Source organism: Lontra canadensis, unplaced genomic scaffold (genome assembly GCF_010015895.1).
Source record: "Lontra canadensis isolate GAN:19392208 unplaced genomic scaffold, GSC_riverotter_1.0 scaffold5, whole genome shotgun sequence".
NCBI classification, from domain to species: domain Eukaryota; kingdom Metazoa; phylum Chordata; class Mammalia; order Carnivora; family Mustelidae; genus Lontra; species Lontra canadensis.
Window position 1 is genome coordinate 30,893,107 of NW_022630999.1, and position 23,222 is coordinate 30,916,328.

At 36.9% G+C, this 23,222-nt stretch overlaps 1 protein-coding gene across 8 annotated transcripts in view; it reads left to right on the top strand.

Annotated features, from left to right (window-relative positions):
• TENM2 (teneurin transmembrane protein 2) overlaps nucleotides 1–23,222 on the top strand; it is a 1,216,596-nt gene that overhangs the window by 89,028 nt on the left and 1,104,346 nt on the right. For all 8 annotated transcript variants that reach the window (XM_032851741.1, XM_032851742.1, XM_032851743.1 and 5 more), the window contains exon 2: nucleotides 4,317–4,430. The gene's annotated coding sequence lies outside the window, so the exon portion shown is untranslated. The remainder of the gene's footprint in view (nucleotides 1–4,316; nucleotides 4,431–23,222) is intronic.

Consider the following 23,222-nt stretch of genomic DNA (forward strand, 5'->3'; position numbering starts at 1 on the left):
GTGCCAATATAAAAATATGATTGAGATAGTTTACTTTATTATATTAAACCTGTGTTTCACATTTACACATGTCATTGCAGACTATCCACATTTTAAGTGCTCAATAGCCCGTGGCCACTGGTGGTTACTCTACTGGACAGTATAAACCTGGGGCTTGAAATAGTTTTTAGTATATGGGCACTACTCAATTAAATTTTGGTCAAATAAGTAAATGATACTAGCTGACTTTTTTTTTTAATATCCAGATCAATTAATAATTTTCTATGTTGTAAAATCATTTTATTGGTGGTCTAAATGCCTCATTATCAAATCTCCATGTTAAGAAACAGAAAGATCTTTTATTTGGACTTAGAATATTCCCTTTTTGAAGAAGGTTACAGTTCCTAAACAGTTAGATGAGTAGGAGAATGCAAAATGGCTTGTGTATTCTGAAAGTCATTCATTCTAACTCATTTCATTTTCTGCTTTGTGGAATGAAACTCATATTTTTATGTCTCTGAAATCTTTATTTTTATTCATTAGAAAGAAGTCAATTATTTTGCATTTACTAATCTCCCATTCCTCACACTGTAACATCATTCTCTTTATATCTAAAGGGAAAATTGTTAATATTTCTCTTAAGCCTCTAAACTTAATTTCCATTAAGGGAACTGGTAGTTTGAATGAAAATAACAACATCTTGCAAGTTTTATTCCTATTGTCTGGCTTTTTATAGGTTTTTCTATATCACTTCATTTTGTGGCACTTCCTATTGTGTAAAATATGTAGTCTGGTATTTGCTTAATTTTTCTGATTTATATGTTTAATGATAGAAAAGTACATTTACAAGACACAAATTGAGACATTCCTAAATTATTCCTCAGATATCAATAATATTTAGTTAATTTAAATAGTTCATTTTTAATACTCTTAAATAAGATATTTAAATTTCTCAAATTTTTGATGAACATTAAATTAAATTTAAAGTAATTTGATCGAATCAAAAGTGGACCCAGATTAACTGCATCAGTAATCTAGAAAATGCATTTCTATTATGGGAAAGTGTTTGGAGTAAAAATAGGTGGCTGGCATTGTCCTATTTACACATAATTTTGTCTATTCCAGGTGAATTTATAGATAGAGAGTTATCGAGAAAGATACCCACCAAAATGAAAGCAGCGGTTACTACTGGCTGCTGTGCTTTTGAATAACTTTTGCTCTGTTTGTTTTTATTTACTATACAATTTTTTAATGATGACACTCAAAAGAATATTTGAAAATGTAAGTCTCATCATAGTCCTATCAAATCCCATGTGTAAAATCTAACTGAAATGCTATTTCTGAAAAAAAAATTAGTTTGGGTTTGTTAGTTTTATTATAATTTAATAATGTATTTAAGTTCAGTCAATATAGGTTTTATCTGATCTATCTTAATGTGTAGATGAAAACCTAATAAATAGTAACATTGGCAATAAATCTAAGCCTTAAAGCATGCGTCATTTGTTACTGAATATTTGATGAGTGACATATACTGATCAAAAAATAAATTCCATTTATCCACTTGACAAGTATCAATAATGCATATAACAAAATAGGGGTGAGGCCCAAACTTCAGAAAGCAGTGGATTTGATGTAATTCTATTTTACTAATAAAAATAAATAATAACAATAGCTACCTTTACTATGTACCACTTACTGAGTTATGTAAGCAATCTTTATAATAACCCTGAGTTAGATACTGTTGTCATTCCTGTTTTATCCAGGATTCTAAGGAACATAGAAGACTAAACTTGTCTTGGACCGTGTGGCCATTCAGTGTTTTCCTTCGGTAGGCTGCGGAGTCCAGCAAGTTGGTCATTACACTGTACCAAATAGACTACGTATGCTGACCGTACTTGTTTTTATTTTACAATCCAGCAGCAGGCTTTTCAATTTATAATTAACATGATGTAAAATAACAAAGCGAGTACCAGATTTGTTGCCTAAAATTTACAGCTGTCCTATTAGAGTCTTATTATTACAGAGAATTCTTAACTTTAAAATGCGCTTGTGCTCTAGCTGAGACAGGTGTCTAACTCAAGGGCAGGCTCATCTACAGGTCTAAAGAGGAAGGTTGGTAACTATCCCCAGGCTGCACAGCAAGTCAGTGGAAAGGCATAGAAACTTCTTGTGCTTCTACTTTTGAGGCTTACCTGTATGATTTTGTACTACCCTAATCATAAAAGAAAGTTTTATATTCAACTGATTGGTGAATCTTCTTCAAAATATTCTTGCAATTCTATTTAGTAATAAAATTGTTAAATTGTGGCTTTTTATAGCATTAGAAACTAATATTCAGGAGAGATTAAAGGATCAGAACTGCACAAGTGAGTAAACAGACTTGATTATAAGGACACCTAATTATTACAAGATAGGATATAATTAAGTGCTAAAGTTGTGCAATACAAAGACAATAAAGGCTGCAGAGTTTCTTAGGAAGAAATCAAAGAACCATATTGCTTTGCTGAGCTCTAATTGCCAAATTGAAAAGTTGAAAAAAAAAATAAAACAAAATTTAAACAAAACAAGTTGACATAAGGTCTTATAATTCTGTCTGGTCTTGTCAGTTTGTCAAGACACAGCCTTGATTAGACAATTCTATTTCATTCCCTTACAATCAGATAATCAAGCTACCATCATAAGCAAGATAGCAGCAATAGGGAAAGCAAATATTGTGATTAGCATTTGTTGTATGCATACTGTGTGCCAGAGACATTCTTTCCTTATTACTCAATTTAATAGGTGCGTTGTCTCTGGTCTCATTTTACAGATGAGAAGATTGAGACTCAGGGGATCTGAGGAACCTTGTATGGGTTTACTTATTAGTGAGAAAGTCACAATTCAAACTCAGTCTGTTGTGATTTAAATTCCATAGTCTCCACTGCATTGTAACAAGCCCTCTTACTGTCTGCAGGATCAGGATATTAGCACCTCGTATTTATTCCACATTTCCAGAAGTCTTTGAGGAGGGCAGAAAGGCTTTTCAGAGTAGTCAGGAAGATAGAGTCATCCGTCTGAAGATAGTGCTTACCCTTGTGAGGAGGGTGTCCGGGAGTGTGTTATCCAGCTGTGGCCTTCCTCGTATGGGAGCTGGAGATAGGCTCAGCCAGACTGAGGCTCTAGCTCACCAGGGCATCTTACACCCTGGCTTAGCAGGGCTGGTTGAGGAAGGGTTCCTTTGTCCTACACGTGGAGGCGTACATTTAATACCGAAGATGAGAATGACTTGAACAAAATTTGCTGATTAAACCTATTTGTTTTCAGTTGTTGTCATTCCTTCTTTGTTGACTTCTCTTTCTTTTTTGCACGAATATACGGATTCCTTTGTGAACTTATCACCCCTTGCATCCCTCATATCCCAGTTCTCCTGGCCAGGGGAGAAGAGAACATAAGGAGGAACTAATATCTTAATGTTGGATTCATTTAATGATGCGGACTTTTTTGATAGAGGGGAAGATATTTGTATTTTTCAAAAAAGTTCATCATTAGGACGTGAGCTCAAAATCTCTGATGACATTCCAGGTATAGCCTTGTAGTGTTGGTAACAACAGTGACAGCAGTGACACGTGATGTGTGTTGAAGGGATACTGTATGCCAGGCACTGTATTGAAGTGCTTTTGATGGATTTTTATGTTTAATCATCACAACATTTCTATGAAATAGGGGCTATTATATCCCCATTTTAGATGATGAAAGCTTAGGCTATTTGCCCAAAGGAAGTTGTATTGGAGTCAGAGGACTTTCCTGGTGTATAATACCACTCCTGCATTCTATTGACCATGGTACTAATTAGCAAGTATTTGAATTTAGAAGTTGGCAAAATAATGCTTAAATCCTATGGATGAGCAAACTGTACATTTGAAGATGAAATAAATCATTTGTAAATGTGAAGAGCTGCTTAAAATCTGTATTGCTGAAAAAAAAATGTGCTTAAACTATTCACCCATTCTAATATTGTGTATTTTGGTGTTTAGATTGCAAACAGCATCACAGTTGAAGGATAACAAATGGGAATAGTACTGTGGTAATTTTGTGTCTTAACGACAATGGTATGCCATAGTCAAAATGACTGATTTAATTAATATGTTTTCTACCGTATTTTACATTTCTCTATTGAAAGATATTCTAAAGGGTAAGGTGTGCAGTTTAGCTTACTTAGCTCCCAATTCCAACTTTCCAACATTTTGAAGATATATGGTATTTATTTGCATTTTTATTCTTTTTTTGTTTTATGTGCTCATTTGTATCTTACCTATTTTCTTTTCTTTCTTTCTTTCTTTTTTTTTTTTTTTTAACAGTTACATCCAGCTTTTTATTGCCTAAGCAGACTGGGACTTGCTTCGTCGCTCGGCTCTGCCGTGGAGCACTCCTGTAAAACCAGCGGAATTGCACACTGAAGATCCACCCTTTTGGTGAGTGGAATCATAGCTACAATTTTGTGTTTTGCTCCGCCTCACGTTGTTTGTATTGTTGGCCACGGTGCTTTGATACAGAGCACAAAATAGGGCTTTTCCAGCTCTGTGCAGGAAAACTGGCTTCTTTTCTTTTTCTTTTTTTCCTTATGGACACAAGTAATTTGTACCGTCATTTTCTCTCTCAGAAATCTGCTACTGTCTCTCTCTCGCTCCCAACCCAACTGAATGACTACAGGTCTTCAGTCATGCACCTGCCTCTTCTCAGCCTCGCTGTGTCCCCCTCCAGCACCCTCTCCTCATCCCTTGGCCTCTACAAATAATTTGCTTATCACAGTTCATATTTGCTAGGTATGCATGGAAATAAAAGGTGATGATTGTGTTCAGCTGGACCACATAGTATTCCACTGTAATGTGTAAGACATTTTAGATTAAAAAAAAAAAAAAAAAAGGAAACCTTGGCCCATTTGATCTGTTTTATGTTGTTAATCTATGCATGCCATCAAAAAAAGCAAAAAGGAAACCGGCAAGCCTTCCTGATAAAATCCTCTCTGTTTTTATTGTCCCTGAATTGGCATCCTGGAGATATTTCTACAGCACCTAGCAACATATATCAAAGGTCTTCCTAAGGCTTTTTCTTGGACCTTCTGCATCCTTATTTCCAAAGTCTTATGGTTTTCAGATCTTGCTTTTATATATTTGTACAGGTCACATCTTACTGAGACGTTGCACTTTGTGGGGATGAGACAATTAAAAATTGTCTCATGGGGACATCTAATTGTCCTGTGGGGGCAATTAGTAATACATTTTGCAATTCTAATTTGGAGATGGACCATCTGACTTAGCTAAAACCTCAGTTATAGAAAAACTGTGGTAATTTGAGCACATATAGAGATATTGTGATCAAGGATAGGGTAAGAGAGGAGGTATGGTAGAGACTTAAAAGTGATTAGATGAATAAAAAGAACAGGTATCTTGATTAAATCTTTCTTTTTCTTCTTTCTACCTTTTCATTTCTGGCAGAAGTTTTGTCTGTGTGTCTGTGTGTGTTTCCTGAGAAAATGAAGCAGTGACAAAGGAAGTGAGAATGGGTTTAAGGGCAAGGGTGTTGACGTGAATATATTCATGAAGGAGGTACTCATAATGCAGTCATCAGCCTGGGTGGGACAGTCAGTTTATAAAGTACTTATGTAACAGATAATATAATGCCTGGATGGGAATCTCATGAGACTGTGGTGAGAAGTAGATGATGCAGTTAAGTAGTTACCCTAATACTTGGACACGTAGTCGGAGATAAATGAATGTTATTAGCAGTTTTGGCTCCATTTTGCTGGTGAAGAACTGAAGTCCAAGCAACTTGTTGGAAAATTACCTTTCTACTATGCCTGGTTTTCCACATTTTTTCTTGCTGTCCCCATATGTTTTCTTGGATATGTGGTCCGAGCTGAGAGAATGCTCTATTAAGGTTTTGGATTATATTGTTCTTAGATTTTGAGAAAGGCAGTCAATGAGATAATGCTCAAAATGCTTTAACTTTTTCTGAAGCACAATGTTCCTCGTGTCTCGGAGGTCAGATCCAAACTAGGTTGTGTAAGGAAGGCTTGAGTTTATTATAGCACATCTCTGACTTGAAGGACGCTAACACGCAGATCAGATGCTATCCTCCCCTAGAAATATCCCCTGGTACCACTTCTTTCTTGGAAGCTTGGATCCACCATTGTTCTGGTTCTTAAGGCAATATCACTGAGTGCTTAGGAAATAAATTATAAACATGGAGTTGTCAATTTTAGAAGAAATGGGAGGGCGTATGGTGAAACAGACCTAAGATTCAGACATAGCCTATGCTATGTCCTTCCCAGAACAAATAATAGATCAAAACACTGCAGAGGAAGAGGAGGTAAGTTAAGTGGGGCAGGGCCTGGAAGAATTGAGCCTGCCTCAAAGAATGTTGCCCATGCTTCAGATTCCTAAAGGATTTTCCTGAACTTGTTAGATTCATCATTCACATCCCCTGTTTTTCTCTTTGTTGCTCATCATCCTAATCTTGTCATCTAATTTAATTCTCTGACTCAGTTATCTGGAAAAGATGGGTCTTTGGTATATAGTAGTCAGGAAAGCAGGTAGAGGAAAATGAGGAATATTGTGTCCATGTGGGAAGAGAGAGAAAAGGCTGCACGATCTTAGGAAATACCTTGATCATAAAAGCAAATCTTAGAATGTCTGTGATTTGCCTAATGGCTGGTCTGAAAACTCTGGGTTTTATCAATGCTCTCATCAGGTTTTGCCATCATTTAGTTAAGATCATTTACTCCTGCAATCACAAATGTTTTAAATTTTGGCTAAATAACAAGGCAGCCAGTGAGGCAGGGCTTGGCTTGCAGAAAACTGCTGTCAACGTTCAGAAGTTCTTCACGCTGTCTGGCATTGTATTTACATTCTATGGAATCTGTTCCCAAGAAATACCTACCAACTTTGAAAAGAACTCTGCAAGATTTCTGCCCTCTGCTGTTCAATTTCAAGTGTCATTCTCAGCCCTAATAGAATAAATGAGAATGGCTTTATCAGCAATAGGCTTTATCGATAAACATTAAGGGTGTCTGCCCAAGTTTTTAGTTTCTGTCTCTACGATCTCTGGTTCTTTTTCTTTTCAATTAGGCTTATGCCCAAAGTTTTAAATGTTACTCTCTTTGCTAATAAGAGGAAATAAATATATTCATTGTAATTGATGTAGTCAATGTACTAGATCATAGTTTATCATATATTCCTTATAATAAAATCTAGACTTTCTCTAGAATCATCCCATATTTTCGCTTGTTCATAATATTTCAATTGGTGGATCAGTACCTTAAAAATTTCTATGCAACTTCTTTGCTTAACCGGAAGGAGTGTATAAAATGGTTTTTACTCCATGTTGAAGTCATAGAAAACATTAGATTTAAATGTAGATTCTCATAATTCTAGGATGGTTATATCTGCTTTCAATCACAGTACGATGAAATATAAGATGTGATTCTGCCATCACTAAAATTTGTGGGGTTTTTTTTGTTTGTTTTGTTTTATAATTTTATTTTTTATAAACATATATATATATATTTTTTTCCCCCAGGGGTACAGGTCTGTGAATCTCCACGTTTACAAACTTCACAGCACTCACCATAGCACATACCCTACCCAATGTCCATAACCCCCTAAAATTTGTTTTTTGGCCTATTTTTTTTTTCATTATTTAAGAAATGAAAACAAAAGAGAAAGAAACAAAAACAATAGAAAACACCCTGATACTTTGAAGGATTGCCATTGATATGGGCTAAGTAGAGCAAATGTTTTTCAATTTCTTTTTTTTTTTTTAAAGATTTTATTTATTTATTTGACAGAGAGAGATCACAAGTAGGCAGAGAGGCAGGCAGAGAGAGAGGAGGAAGCAGGCTCTCTGCCGAGCAGAAAGCCCGATGTGGGGCTCGATCCCAGGACCCTGAGATCATGATCTGAGCCAAAGGCAGAGGCTTAACCCACTGAGCCACCCAGGTGCCCTTCAATTTCTGATAGTATTAAATTGAAACCCTATTTTAAGTAGGAGTTTTAGGAAAATCAACAGATCTACATGAAGGCTGTGTTTTCAGCAACACATCCTGCAGTGGGTGATGTGTGGATTTAATTCTCTATCAGTAGAATACAACTTGACATTTTTCACTTTCCTTCCCATTTCAAAGACTTTGTAATAATCAGTATGTACTGAACATATAAGTGACCTAGTCTCTTAAAAAATAAGATTACATTTTTTTTCTCTAGTTTAAAACTCACTTTTCTTTTTTAAGATTTTATTTATTTATTTGACAGAGAGAGATCACAAGTAGGCAGAGAGACAGGCAGAGAGAGGGAGAAGCAGGCTCCCTGCTGAACAGAGAGCCCAATGTGGGGCTCCATTCTAGGACCCTGAGATCATGACCTGAGCTAAAGGCAGAGGCTTAACCCACTGAGCCACCCAGGTGCCCCAAAACTCATTTCTATAAGAACTGGAACTGTTAGCACCATGTTGAAAGTATTACACTGAACTCTTTTTTTTTTTCCTTTTCCTTTTTTGCCAGCTTAGAAACACCCTTTAATACTCAACATCTAACCTTTAAAATGAGAGCATTTTGAGATTATTTTTTTTTTCCTACACTACATGCCTGAATTGCCTCTTAACGTTGTGAGATTTACAACAGGTTTTCTTTAAATATTTCAAAATTTCTCATATAAAGTCATGCAACATTATATATTTCACAAAGTATTTCCTTGGAAATTTAAAGACTAAAATAGAACTTATGTAACTAGAGCTAATATATGATGTACGCATGGTGTTTTAATATAACGATTATGAAGGGAGTAAATGTAGAAAAGAACAGTTATTAAATACCTGCCATGTGCTACATTTAAACATTTTTCTGTGTAATGAAAATCATTTTATTTAACATAAAAACAAAGTCCTCTTTACTCCTGAAAACTGAGGTCCCAAGAGGTTAAATATCTTACTCAGGTTTGCACAGCTAAGAAGAAGAACCATATTTTTTAGCCCTGTTATTATAGATACTGATCCACTAAATGAAATATTCTGGACAAGCAAAAACATGGATGATTCTAGAGAAAGCATAAGTTTTATTATGAAGGATACGATATGATAAGCGATGATCTCGTAAATTAATTACATCAATTTTTAAATTATGGATTTTTTTGTAAACTGTTGTCACTTATGTTGAAGTGTGAATAGTGTGCTTATCGATGTTTGCCAGTTAACACTGGATGTAGATTTTGGTTTTCAAATCCCTAAGTATATAAATCAATGAGATATTTGTAACACAGAATAAGAAAAGTAATTATAAAATGCTGTTTAAATTTTTGAGTAGCTCATTTGAAAAATTGAGTGGGAATATCTTTAAATGGCTTAGTTTATTATCACAAAACAGTTACAAAAGAAGAAAAGCAATCTGGAGAGGTTTGTTGTATCATTAGAACTATGTAAACCAAAATGAACAAATTGAACAGAATTTGGGTGAAATCAAACATTTTAATGGGTTACTGAGAAAATAGGGATATAGTGGAGGTTCAGTTCCGGACTACCACAATGAAGTAAATATCACAGTACAGCAAGTCAAATGAATTTATTGGGTTCCCAGTTCATATAACTATTATGTTTCCATTATACTGTAGTGCATGAAATGTGCGATAGCATCATATCTTTAAAAAAATGTACATACCTTAATTAAAAAATACTTTATTGCTAAAAAAATGTGCTAACCACCATCAGCTTTCAGTGAGTCAATCTTTTTGCTGGTAGAAGGTCTTGCCTCGATGTTGATATGTGCTGCCTGATCAAGGTGGTGGCTGGCAAGTTTGAGTGACTGTGGCAATTTCTTAAAATAAGACAAGGACATTTGCCACATCTCTTCCTTTCCTGAACGATTTCTATGTAGCATGTGATGCTACTTGATAGCATGTTACCTACAGTAGAACTTCTTTCAAAATTAGAGTCAGTTCTGTCAAACCTAAACCACTGCTTTATCAACTGTTTATGTAATATTCTAAATGCTTTATTGTCACTTCAACAATAGTCATAGTATCTTCACCAGAAGTAGATTCCTTCTCAAGAAACCAATTTTTTTGCTCCTCCACAGGAAGCAACTCCTCATCCATTAAGGTTTTATCATGAGACTGCAACAATTTGAATATAATAATAATGAAAACATTTGAAATATTGCAAGAACTACCACAATTTGACAGAAACATGAAATGAGCACATTTTATTGGAAAAATGGCATCAGTAGACTTGCTAAATGCAGGGTTGCCACAAATCTTCAATTCATAAAAGTATGGTATCTGTGAAGTACAATAAAATGAAGTATAATAAAATAAGCTATAACTGTATAAGGAAAATAAGCCATTATATTATGATGAGTCCAATTTGAATGGAAAACCAATGGATAAAAACATATTGTTAAAAGGTCAATTTAATATAAATTAAATATCATCATACATAATATAAATTATAAATAAGTCAAAATGTAAGGTATTTAAATGGATATTTGCATGTATGTGTGTGTGTGTGCACATGTGTGTGTTTGTGTAGGTCTGTGTGTGTTGTATGCCTGCGTACCAAGTCTAGGTCCATAGAAAACGGGTTACAAATGTAGGCATCTTAATAAAGAATGTAAGAACATAGAGCCACAATCACACAAGGAATAAACTATCAAGAAAATAGGGAAATAAATATAATAGTTGATTCTCCTTCCTTGTGGTAGTTATGCTCTATCAAGTTGCTGGAACACTGAATTAGCAAATAACTGAACCATTGCCCCAAGGGGAAATATAGGATTAGATAAGTGCAAGCCTCAAGTCCCAACATTTTCATCAACCAATCAACAGATCAATAGGTAACCTTGTTTTATGTGTGTTTCTGTTTAAGAACATCTTATTTAATACATGTTGTTGATTCATTAACATTGAACTCATGGCAGACAGCACTATAACTCCTGCCTGACCAAAGCTTATCTAGCACATGTATTTTCTCTGTAAGGCACAGAACAGCCTTCTTGTACTTGGGATTACTAGACAGCACTTATGTACGATGCTTGGAGTCATTTAAAACAGCAAAATCAGCTAGAAAAAGCACAAAAATGTATAAAATATGGTACTATATAGACAGTGAAAAGGACTTGTTTGTAATATGAGCACTGAAATAAGAAGACGGGGCATCTCACGTATTAGGCAACTCAAATTATTCACTGCTCTTCATGACTGTAAAAGTGCTAGGAGTCTTGATTATGGGGTTACAAATCAAGGAAGCCAAAGTGGATAAACCTATGGTCAGTAGTTGATGTTTCAATATTTCACCTTATTTGGAAATAATCTAGGTATTCAATGAATATCCAATATTTAACTTATCTCAGTATACCCTTAAAGTTTTCAGTTACCGAAAAGGTTTTGGAAACTATTTTTATAGTTTCCATCAGCATAAATATCATTGAAAAGTATATTTATAAAGTTTTATGTTACTTACATATTTCATTTGTTAAGAATTGTGGTTAAATTATTTATGAAAATTCATGAGATATTAAATGTCTAACCATCATCTTGTTACCTGTTATCTTTCTTGCTGACGAATTCTGTAACAGAGACACCATGAGATTGACTTTTAATAAATCTGGGTAGAATAAAAGTATTATATTTAATGCTGATAATTCTAAAGACATGCCTGTTTTAATTACACCAACAAACTTAAATTAGCTTTTTTTTTTTCCTTAAGATTTTATTTATTTATTTGAAAGAGAGAGAGAGGGGGGGGGGGGGAGAAAAGTCAGCAGGAGAAGCAGACTCCCTGCCGAGCAGGGAGCCTTATGTGGGACTCTCCATCCTGGGACTCCAGGATCATGACCTGAGCTGAAGGCGGTCACTTAACCAATTGAGCCACCCAGGCACCCCTAAATTAGCTTTTATCTACCAAACATTATCCTAGATCACATGAACTTGAAAATCATCTGGGTTAGTTTCTACATTTATGAGAATATACTTTATTTATATAAATGTTTGTCTTTACAAATCAATTTTGGTAATACCATCTGCAGGTGGAAAAATATCACGTATCTGTAACATATATACATAGACATACATAATATACAGACACGTACCGGGATCTTAGAGCTTTGATTTTAAAATTTTAGCCATGAGAGATGTATGATAATGGAAAACTCACTAGTTTATAGAAGAACAGTTGAAGCCAAATTGTGTTCTGGCAGATAGAATAAGTTAAAGTTACCTGCTCAGATGGCTAAAAGCTTTTACTAATATTTGTGGAAAGATTTTAAACATTTTTTATTCACCTAATTTCCATATAGCATTCTCCCCTCCCTTCTCTGACCTCCCCCCACCACCTCCTTCTCTTCCTTTCAAAGAATTTCTTCCGAAGTTTGCATAATAAAAGATGGCTCTGAGTTCCTAGGGAAGAGCAGGTAGAATACTCAAATCTCAAAGGCACAGAGGAAGTATGTAAATTTCTCCAAGAAAGCCTCTGTTTCTTAAATCTAGATCTTTCACAATATGTGAAAGCCTTTTGAGATGAAGAGGGAAGGTTTGGGAATTGGCAAAAGGATAGGTGGTGTTTGAATTGTTTCTAGAACCATGTTTCTGTTCTTAGAAAGGCTCAATTTGTAAGACAAGTACATTTTTTAAGTCCTCAAAGAATTGGGTTTCAACCTGAAAGATATCCAGAAGCTGACCCAGCCATCTAACTTCATTATCCTTAATTTGCTTCTTCGTATCAGGGAGAAGATCTTCAACTAAGACTGAAATCAAAAGATTCCTATATTCTAGATTTAGAGCTATGTTTCTTGAGAATGGCTTGACAAATCCTTCCACAATGGCTTCAGAATGTTTTTCTTTTCCTCTGTGTACAGATTTTCATTTTAGCTTTGGGGAGAAGGCCTGAAACAAGTTCCTATCAGGCTGTGGTATCAGTTTCCAATTTGGCCAACTTCTGATTATAGAGCTACTTAAAAAAATCCCTTCAGATATCTTGTTAGGTGTTAGCCAGGACCAACAGTAAATATTCCTGACAGTATTGAACCACCGCATGGACACAAGAAGGGTCCCCAAAGAAGGTACAAAAGATAGAATCCTCCCAATGAAACAGGGGAGTGAGGTTCTTATCTCAGGGAGTCTAAGAGTGAATCTCGCAGACAAAGGAGTGTGAACAAAGCGATAGAGTTTTATTAACCAAGGATACAGAAAAAGCTCTCAGGAGTGAGAGGGGTCCCAACTGGGTTGCCAATGAGGGCTTTTCATCTCAGGCCTTTTATTAGGACTTTAGCAGGAAACTTGCCAGTGGTTATGTCAGTGGCCTGGAACTAGACATGATACTTATACACTGTGTGCAAGTCTTTGTTTCTGTAACATCTATGATCTATAAATATGTATTACTAGGTCTGGTTAGTGTCTACAGTGAACTTTTCTTTTTGAGGCCTGGTTAGTTTCTGTGGTTATTTTTATTTTCTGGGGTTACAATGTAATTATTTGAAAAACATTTTAACCCTAGTAATTGGGATAGGGTGATCTAAATTTTCCTGATCTCTGTCTGTTCTGTCTCAGTGTCTGCACACCTTAAATGCTGTCAGAGCCTAGTTGGGGCCCCTATTCTTTCCCTACCTAAAGTCCCATCCTTTCCCTGTTCACTAAGATCCAGAGCCAGTACCAAAGATAACCAAAAGAAATACTGAAACAATTCCCCCTGAGAGCTGGCAACACTTGTTAGGACCCCAGCTGAAACTGTCCTACAACTCACATCTCTATCTAGCTGTATTTTGGGGATCCCTCTCTCTCAACCTCATGGTTGTTAAACCAAGTTCCTAGGACACAAGATTAGACAAACAACGCAGTAGCTGTTCCTGGGTAAGAAAGGATTGATAATCATTATCTTTTCGTGCCAATCTGAATTTGGAAAGGAACGGACATGAAATTTTTACCCTCTCTCTACGAGGTGCCACAGGTAGAAATCTGGGAGAGCTGAGTTTGTTATTTATTTGTTCTTACCCTTTGTAGATGTCTGCCAGTTTTCCTAGAATGCCATCTGCAAGTTCCAGAAAGAATAGGGTGTCCCAGTGAGTCCTTGTCCTGGTCACCAGAAACCACAGAGGAGGAGAAAATAATTTTCCCTCTATCCTTTATGGCAAGTGCTTGGCAGAGACCCCTTTCTCTCTAGGAAAACTCTTAAGTGGATAAAGCTTATCTAAGGTGGTTAAAAGTTCTCCACTGTGGCCACTGTAATGCAAGATCACCTTTGGTAAGTTTACCTACTGGTTTAGCCTTAAAACAAAATTTTATTCACCGGTGCCCTCGTGTTCGCCGCTGCTCAGCCTGGCTCTCACCCATTCCCAACTCGAAGTCCAGTCCTGTTTTTAGGTCAGATCCAGCCAGACCTGACATCCATGGGATTGCTAAATTGGGCCTAGTCCGCTCCTGTCGGATTTTCAGAGCAGGTAGCACAAGTCACGGTAAGGGGAAGCAACACGAAGTCTGAAAGTTCATAGTGCAGAAGCCGCAGATCTGGAATCCAACAGGGACGTTCTTACCGCCTCGGCAGCTCCGAGAAGCCGCGAGAGAACAGCTCGAGGGGCTGAACAGGTAGCTATGCCGGGTTGCTCGTTGCTCCGGGGGACGGTCGGGGTCTCCCTTGGTTCCGTGTTCTGACGTCAGGACCGTTGAAAGATACACTGAGGCATAATCAAAAAATTCCAGAGTTTGTTTGAGTAAAAATCACCTTAAGTTGGGCAGCGCCACAGCGGAAGTGGTTGGGAGCTCGGGGAGAGACTTTGTGAGAACAGGCGGAAGCAAAGTCAGGAAAGTATCGACTGGCGACCGCGTAAAGCCTGTGGGCTGTGGGTGACGGGTTGTCCTTAGCGTGTGATTGCGTAACCTTGAGGCATTCGTAGGCCCAGAGTTGGGTTGGCTTCTGCCGGTTGCGGCCGCATTAGCGCCCCATCCGTCTCATGCCGTCCATACGTAACTAATTTAGCACTGATTATCTTCCGTAAGTGCGGCGTTTTGGTTTGGCAGTCATTTTTGTAAGCTTTGAGCAGGAGATGGACTGACTGTCCAGAGCACTGATACTGCCCGTTCATGATGAAGTAGCACGTTTTTTTCAGACTCCATAAAGTATATGATACCAGCATTTGTCTTCGAGGCAAATTACAAAAGATTTTAAAAACTCATAGTCCTTGGTATTGGCTAGTGTGTTGTGTTGCGGAGAGGGTCGCCAGTCACTGGGAGTGGATAGTGCTGCGGATCTTAAGAGGCTTATAAGTTTTGATCTTCTAACACATTTAACCTTTTATGCTAAGAATGATCATTGGACAGAAAGATACATTTGGAAGGATGGTTTAATGAATCATTTAAAATAAGGGCAATTTAAAAACATTGACTACCATTAGTTTAACTAATGACAGCAAAATGTTCAAATACTATGCAGCCCTGAAAATTTAATCTTTTTTTTTAAATAACATGTAACACTATCGAAATACTATATTTTTTAAAAAGTATATATAGCCTGATCCTAGTATAATTCTTTTTTATATGCAAGAACATTAAGAAAAAGGTGAGAGGGACATATGAGGAAATGTTACTAGTGGCTATTTCTGGGGAAAGAGGAGATCATTTGTATTTTCTTATTTTTTTCTGTATTCCTACCATAATTTTATGTTACTTTTTTTTCTGTATTCCTACCATAATTTTATGTTACTTTTATATTAGAAAGTAAAGAAGAAAACAAGTGAGGAGATATTAGAATGTGATACCCTGTCTCCAGATGGACATGCTTGTCTTGGATGTAAAACCATCTTATTCTTGCTGAAAACGTGCAGATCTTCTTGTTTATGAGGATTTAATATCCTCCAGCAGAAGATGGTGCTATTTATAACAAGTATTACGGACAGTCAACATGAAGGGGGAAAAAATATCTTCAGAAAACAAAAGACACTTTTTTGTTTTTTTGTATATTTTTTTCCACTACTACTTAGATCACTTTTTTAGATTCTGTTTATGAAACATTTCTCATTTCAGGTAACTATTAATTTAAAAATTACTAAATGTTTTGGGCCAAACTTTTAGGCAAGTATAGTGTGTTAAATATGTGGTAAAAAGAAGTTTGTGAGTCTTGTTTTCTAAAAGCTTCAATTACTTTGGAAGAACAAGTTGGTTCTTTAAAAAAAAAAATGAAATAAGTGATATGGAATTCAGAGGAAGAGTTATCATTGTAGTTATCATTGTGGGCAGAACGCATAAGGGAAAGCATCAGAGAATGGATGGCACAGAATGAGCCGTGAATAATGGCTGGGGATTTGATAAGCACACTGCAGAATAATAAAAAGGACTGCTTATTGAGGGCCTATTACATACCAACTACTGTGCTAGACTTTCACTGTAACCACTTCAAAACATTTACTACAGTGTTATCCAGGAGCTGATATCATCTCATTTTACAGATGAAGAGAAGTAAGACTCAGAGATACTAAACAATTTTCCCAAGGTTAAGTAGCTAATAAGTAACAGCAGAAGGATTCCAATACTACTCTCTTCCTACCTCCCTCTGTCTCCTCCTCCTCCTCATCAAGTCCTAATGCCAGGAATATGTTATTCAGTTGTCACCGCTCAAAAATGCAGGTTTCTTTTGCAAAAATGATGTTAAAGTAGCTAGCCCGGGGAGGCTAAGTGTCTGGTGGTGCTGGGGACAAGTGTGTTTGACTTAGAGCTGAGGTTTGATCAGCGACGGCTCTTCGATGTGACAGCTCTATGAGCTTGAACAAGTTACTGAACTTTTTAGGGTTATAGGATCCCATGTGCAAAAGTGCTTTCTTCATGGGTAATTAGGAAGAATCAATTTATTATTATGTGTAAAAGTGCTTAAAACAGGGACGCCTGGGTGGCTCAGTGGGTTAAAGCCTCTGCCTTCAGCTCAGGCCATGATCTTGGGGTCCTGGGATGGAGCCCCGCATCTGGAGCTCTCTGCTCAGCAGGGAGCCAGCTTCCTCCTCTCTCTCTCTGCCTGCCTCTCTGCTTACTTGTGATCTCTGTCAAATAAATAAATAAATCTTAAAAAAAAAAAGTGCTTAAAACAGGGATATAGTAAGTACTCGATGACTACTTTTTAAGTGATTATTATTAGCAGCAGCAACAGTAACAATACCACCATCATTATTAATTATTATTATTATATTATATATTATTATATATATATAATATATATATAATATATTATATATATTATATATATATTTTATATATATATATTATTATATTATATATTATTATAATTATAGTTATTACTATAGCTCTGTTACCAAAAAAAAAGAAATGAATATCACCAGTGGTTCAGGAGGACATTTCAGTAGCCAGTAGAACAGTGAAACAAAACAGGAGAGGTCGTTCCCATTTCACCTTTCTCTGATATATCCATTACTTCAAGAAGAGCATTTTGTGGGGCGCCTGTGTGGCTCAGTCAAACATCTGCCTTTGGCTCAGGTCATGATCCCGGGGTCCTGGGATCAAGTCCCTCATCAGGCTCCTTGCTCAGTGGGGAACCTGCTTCTCCCTCTTCCTCTGCCTGCACTACCCTGCTTGTGCACGCTCTCTCTCTGACAAATAAATAAAATAAAAAAAAAAAAATAGGATCTCAGTTTATGTTTACACTGACCTTAACCATTCTCTCACACTTGCTAATTTCTCTGTTCTAGGAAAAAGGCTCAGATTCAGCTTCCATTAGTCACTGTATCTAGTTTGAAATTAAGAACATTTTAAACATTACATTTGTTTATACAAGTACTTTCTAATCATAGCCAATAATATTTTTTATATTTAAAGTTTTTATAATTGGCTTTTAAAATAGTGGGCTTAAGAAACAATTCATTAAGGTAAATAAAAATACTAAGGAATAATGACAGTGATGTGAGATGGTGGCCATTGGAAAGGTAATGATGGAAATGGGGTTGGAAAATACCACGCTATAGAAGCTGGCAAACAAATGGAGTGAGCACACTGGATGGGGAAACCGCTGTCATCAGAATGGAGGGTTTACATAGAGAATGAGTGCAATAGAAGGTTGTTAAAACTCTCATTTTTCTCATTTCACTATGGAGTACTGAAAACATGGGTTCCTGAAGCAGCACTGGTCTGTAGGCTCTCACTGGGGAATCCCGTCTCTAAACCACAGCACTCAGGTGAGGGCTCTAAGAGGCTGCTTCTCTTCGTGACTTAAATTCAAGAAATCTCGCTGGAATAGCCAATTTTATTCAGGCTTTCCACATTAGGAATCTAAGCTCTTGGAGGGCAGCAGCTGTATCTGAGTTCCTTTTACTTAAATCCTCAGTGCCTAACCGATGGCTCGGGACATAATAGGTTCCCAGTAAGTATTTTTCTGAGTGAATGAGTAATTTCTATCCATGGAGGGTCTCTTACTGAGTTCATTTTACATTTATGTGACTCTATCTAAGGACTTCAATGGGACTGACATAGAAAAAGTGAATTAATTCAAAATAATAGCTATTTGACCTTCAGTGAGGTCAGCAGTGTCATAGTAGAAGTGTTTTGGAGACCCACCACTGTCAGATGAAACATCAGTAGCACAAATTGAGATATTAAATCAATTCAAGAGGCCCAAAGCGCACATAGTTGTCACTCCCGCATGACGTATAAGGGGCTTCAGGAGAGGAAATGTTACTGACCACTGAGTTTCCTTAAAGTACCAAATCAGTTTTAATCATCAGGAGTCTTCATGGATTAACAGCTGTGGGCTAGGAAAACATGTCAATAGGGTAATGGAGAGCAAAGAGATTATGCTCCCTCATGGTGACATTGCTATTTTAACCAACTCAGAGTAGGATGATTCATGAAACAGTTCTGTATTCCATGTGTGTGTGTGTGTTCCAAGTTAAGATAGTCAAGGGAAATTCTTCAGAAAAGTTACCTCAGGGCCTCTAGTCTATTCCTCTAGACCTTCCGCTTTACATAAATCAAATACTAAGGATCATCGGTTTAGAAAAGGACATGTGAAATTAGCCATTTATAGGATAATTCTACTTTTGGTGTTCTTCCTAATTCAGGTATAAGAAATGGTAGTGACTTTTGGTAGGGGCTGAGGAAGGTTACAGATATTTTGTAATAAAAGATGCCACATCACACTCTGCCAGGTTCTTTGTACAGTGGTAAGTTCCAGCTGCCACTATTTGCCAAACAAAACCCCTCTGCCTATACTGAATGTTTTAAAGGTGTAGTTCTATGACATCCAGGATTTTGCCTCTCACTATGCAATCAGTTGTGAGATTGGTTCAGAGAGCCATTTTAATTCTTTATGTATACAAAACAGATTGAGACTGTTCCCAAAATGTAAATATATTTTAGACCAAATGTTGAAATTCAGTGACAACACCAATAGTAATAATAAAATCTGGAACTTAATAATAACTAACATATAGAGACCACATACTATCTTGGGCCAACTCTGATAAGGACTAAATGTATGTCTCATTTGATTCACACAACACTCACTGGGACATTCCAGACTCAAAACTTCTGTACTCCCTGAAGCTTCTCTTGATCAATAAGACTTACCTAAATTTTTTCTCAGCTTCTGTCTCCTGACCGAGCTGGAGCCAGCATTGAAATAACACTTAATTTACAGTGTAATTCAAGGTAGCATTATATTTGATATAAAACAGAAAGGCCCAAATTTGTGTCATTATCAGAACCCAGACTGATATTGTGTATTGTGTATGGCAACTTTCTGAATAAGTGCTACTTGGTGAATGTCTCGATCAGACATTCTGGCGGGAAAGAAAAGACTTGCACATATGTTTTTATTGTATGAGGCTCTTAGTCACAACATCACCTACAACTTCTTTAACATCAAGGTGCTAGTAAATCATTTGCCTGACTCAAAACCAATAGAATTATTTATTATAAAATTTATCAATTCCAGATCATGAACTCCAAATTGCTCTTTTGTATCCTTGAAGGAGACCTTAAGTGGTAAAGAAATTCCCCTTACCTTGCAGTGACCCCAAGAGACAATTTAAAGGCAAGACACAGCAACATTCAAGAAAAGCTCAACATAAATTTGAATGCACTCCAGAAAGGGGGTCATTGTTGTCACCATGGTGATTTTATTCTTTCCTGGACTGAGCTCAGAATGAAAGAGGAGGAGTTTTCATAGGAAAGATGCTGATATACATGAACCGAAAATCTGGGCATGGTATCGAGCTGTTAGTAGAAATTTAGTGCTTGGTTTGAAGTTTTGAGCCCATGTCTGGGATCAGATACTCAAGATAATTGACTATTAGGTAGCCTGAGAAAGCACCATTCTATTGTTAAAATATTTGTAAGTAATTAGAAAGTATTCTTATTATCAGTACTCTGCTGAAAAGCATTATACTCACACTGGTCTTTCCTCAACAAACATTTGGAATGTATATTATTCCTATGAAATGTGCAAAGTGCCTTACATCCAGTATTTCACTTAACATTTAAAAAATCTGTGAGGTGGAGACTATGATTATTCCCATGTTAAAGATGCAGAAGGTAAGGCAAATGAAAGATAGAAAATTTCTTTTGACTTTTGGTTTGGATCTGATTTTATTTTTTTTTTTATAATTTTATTTTTTATAAACACATATATATATATATATATATATTTCCCCCAGGGGTACAGGTCTGTGAATCTCCATGTTTACAAACTTCACAGCACTCACCATAGCACATACCCTACCCAATGTCCATAACCCCCCCCAACCCCCCTCTGCCCAGCAACCCTCAGTTTGTTTTGTGAGATTAAGAGTCACTTATGGTTTGTCTCCCTCCCAATCCCAACTTGTTTCATTTACTCTTCTCCTACCACATTAACCCACCATGTTGCATCTCCTCTCCCTCATATCAGGGAGATCATATGATAGTTGTCTTAATCTTTTTTTCCCCCCCAATGTTGTATCCTTAGAAAAAAATCAGGTTAAAAATTCCCATCCTCTTGGAGCTTGCATTCTAGTGGTTTGCCTAGGTCACGCAGCTAGTAAGTAGCCCATGTGAGAGTCAAACCCAGGTTGAAATTCATAAACCCTACTGTAATTAACTAGAATCTACCTATCAAAGCTCATGTAAGTATTACATGATGTTAGAAGCTCTGTTTAAGACTGGCCAAACCTACAGTCAAATTTTTTAATGATATAGGTAGGAAGACCACTGGCATGAATCTAGAGTGCTCATAGAGGTATCATTAGTTGTGTGCCATATTATAAGAATTTTGGGAATCCACTACGTAGAAGGAAACTTCTTTGCTATTACATGGGACACAGAAGCCGGTCTGGACTTCTGGCAGTTTCTGTCAGCCACAAGTGGAGCATGATTCTGTTCTAGTTAGGAAGAGCCTTCTCTTAAACCGAGCACATGAAGCAGAAATTTATCACAACCAACCCTGGCTGCCATTGTGGTGACAGATGTCACAGCTAGACCTCCCTCAAACAATCCTGGAATGACTCTCTGGAATTCTGCATGTTGGCATGTGCCAACAGTCATTTTCCAAACACAAGGGTTTTTTGCTTATGCTTTCCCTCTTGCTTTCCATGTCACCTTTATCACCTAGTTCTTTCCTCAGTTACTTTGAATTCTGACCTTTGAAATTGTGGGGCACAATTATTTCCTTTTAGAGAAAAACAGTGAGACTCTGGCAAAATGAATATATTGGTAACATTTTTCAGCATGTAGACATACTGATCGTCTTCCTCATGGCCCTGAGGTTCTACAATTGTTCACCTCTTAACCAAAAAACAAGCAAACAAAACCCCCAAACCTTCCTTTGTTTCCTTTTCAAATACTTTGGAGAATTCCTAGCCAGTATCTTCATTTCCCTGAAGAAAATGTATGGGAGCCAGCTGCTAAGTGCTGGTGTTTGCACGCACCTGTTTGTTTATTTTTTAAAATGTAATTGGGAATATGCCTAGAACCATGAGTCTGTTTCTGTAGTGCACTCTAAGCAGATTTAGGCACACAGAAGACAATCACAGCCTTGTATTGTGCATTTATCACACGCATAGTTCTCTAGTTGGCATTTTGCAAAGATATAATGATCAGAAATGCCTGGAACACAAACTTTAAATGGGGAGATGAGGTACTAAAAAGTAACCGAAACATGAATGAAAAAACAATGTAACTCTTTATTAAGGATTACAACACTATTTATCATTGGCTTTTAATACTGGCTGCCCTTTAATATCATCTAGGAAACTTGGAACTGCACGTACAGCCTGGAATCTACCATCAGTGATTGTGATTTAATTGGTTGGGGGCATGGCCCACATATCCAGATTTTGCAAAAGCTCTGCAGGCAGTGTTACGGAATTGGGCCTGGAATCATCTCAGTGCCTACCACTCCCACCTCACCTCTGGGCATCTGCCCCCATACTCCTACATTGCAGTCAACTGTCCTGCTTTCTCTTTGAACATACAAAGCCCATTCCTTCTTTAGAAACTTTGTCCTATCTCCTGAGAAAGGACAGAAATGTTCATTCTCTTCTACAGAAATGTTCATTACCTAGGTCTTTGCATAGCCACTCCATTTGTGCTATTTGGCTTTCAGCTCATGTGTCCTCTTATTGGAATGTCTATGAGCAGGACCTTCTAGACCTGTGCAGTCCCGAATGAGGGTGGCCTTAAATAGGGCACCATCTTTCCTATCAGTAGTCTCTCTAATTCCTCTTGAATCAACTGGTTTTACTTTTTATCCTTTTCAAGTTACTAACTGAAACCAATTTGTTTACTCATGCCACTCATATCACTAAAAGGTAGGGACCAAGAGAGCAGGGGCTTTCTCTAACTTGTTCAGTGTTTATTTCTGGTACCTAGAGTAGTACCTTGCAGCCGGTAAACATTTGTTAAATGAATGGCCTGTGTGTAGAATATGAAGCTGAGAATCTCTGTTATCAGGCAATAATATGAGGTAGTTGAAGTTGATCAGGAAATCTTAATAGCGGAGGTAGGGTTCTAAGTAGATTTTAAATAAAGAAAGATGGGTCTTGATAAGACATTGGCAGGATGTTCTGTTAGGGGAATGATATTTCTTAAGAGCCAAACCAAGTTACCTCAGAGTAGAGCAAGCTCCTTAGCTTGGCTAAGATGAACAAGTTATGGAAATAGACCACAATTGGGATCTAACACAAATATTTCTAAATAATATGATCATAACTGTCATGGAGAGCATACAGTGTCCCCGGTTCTCATGAAAGCTCTGAA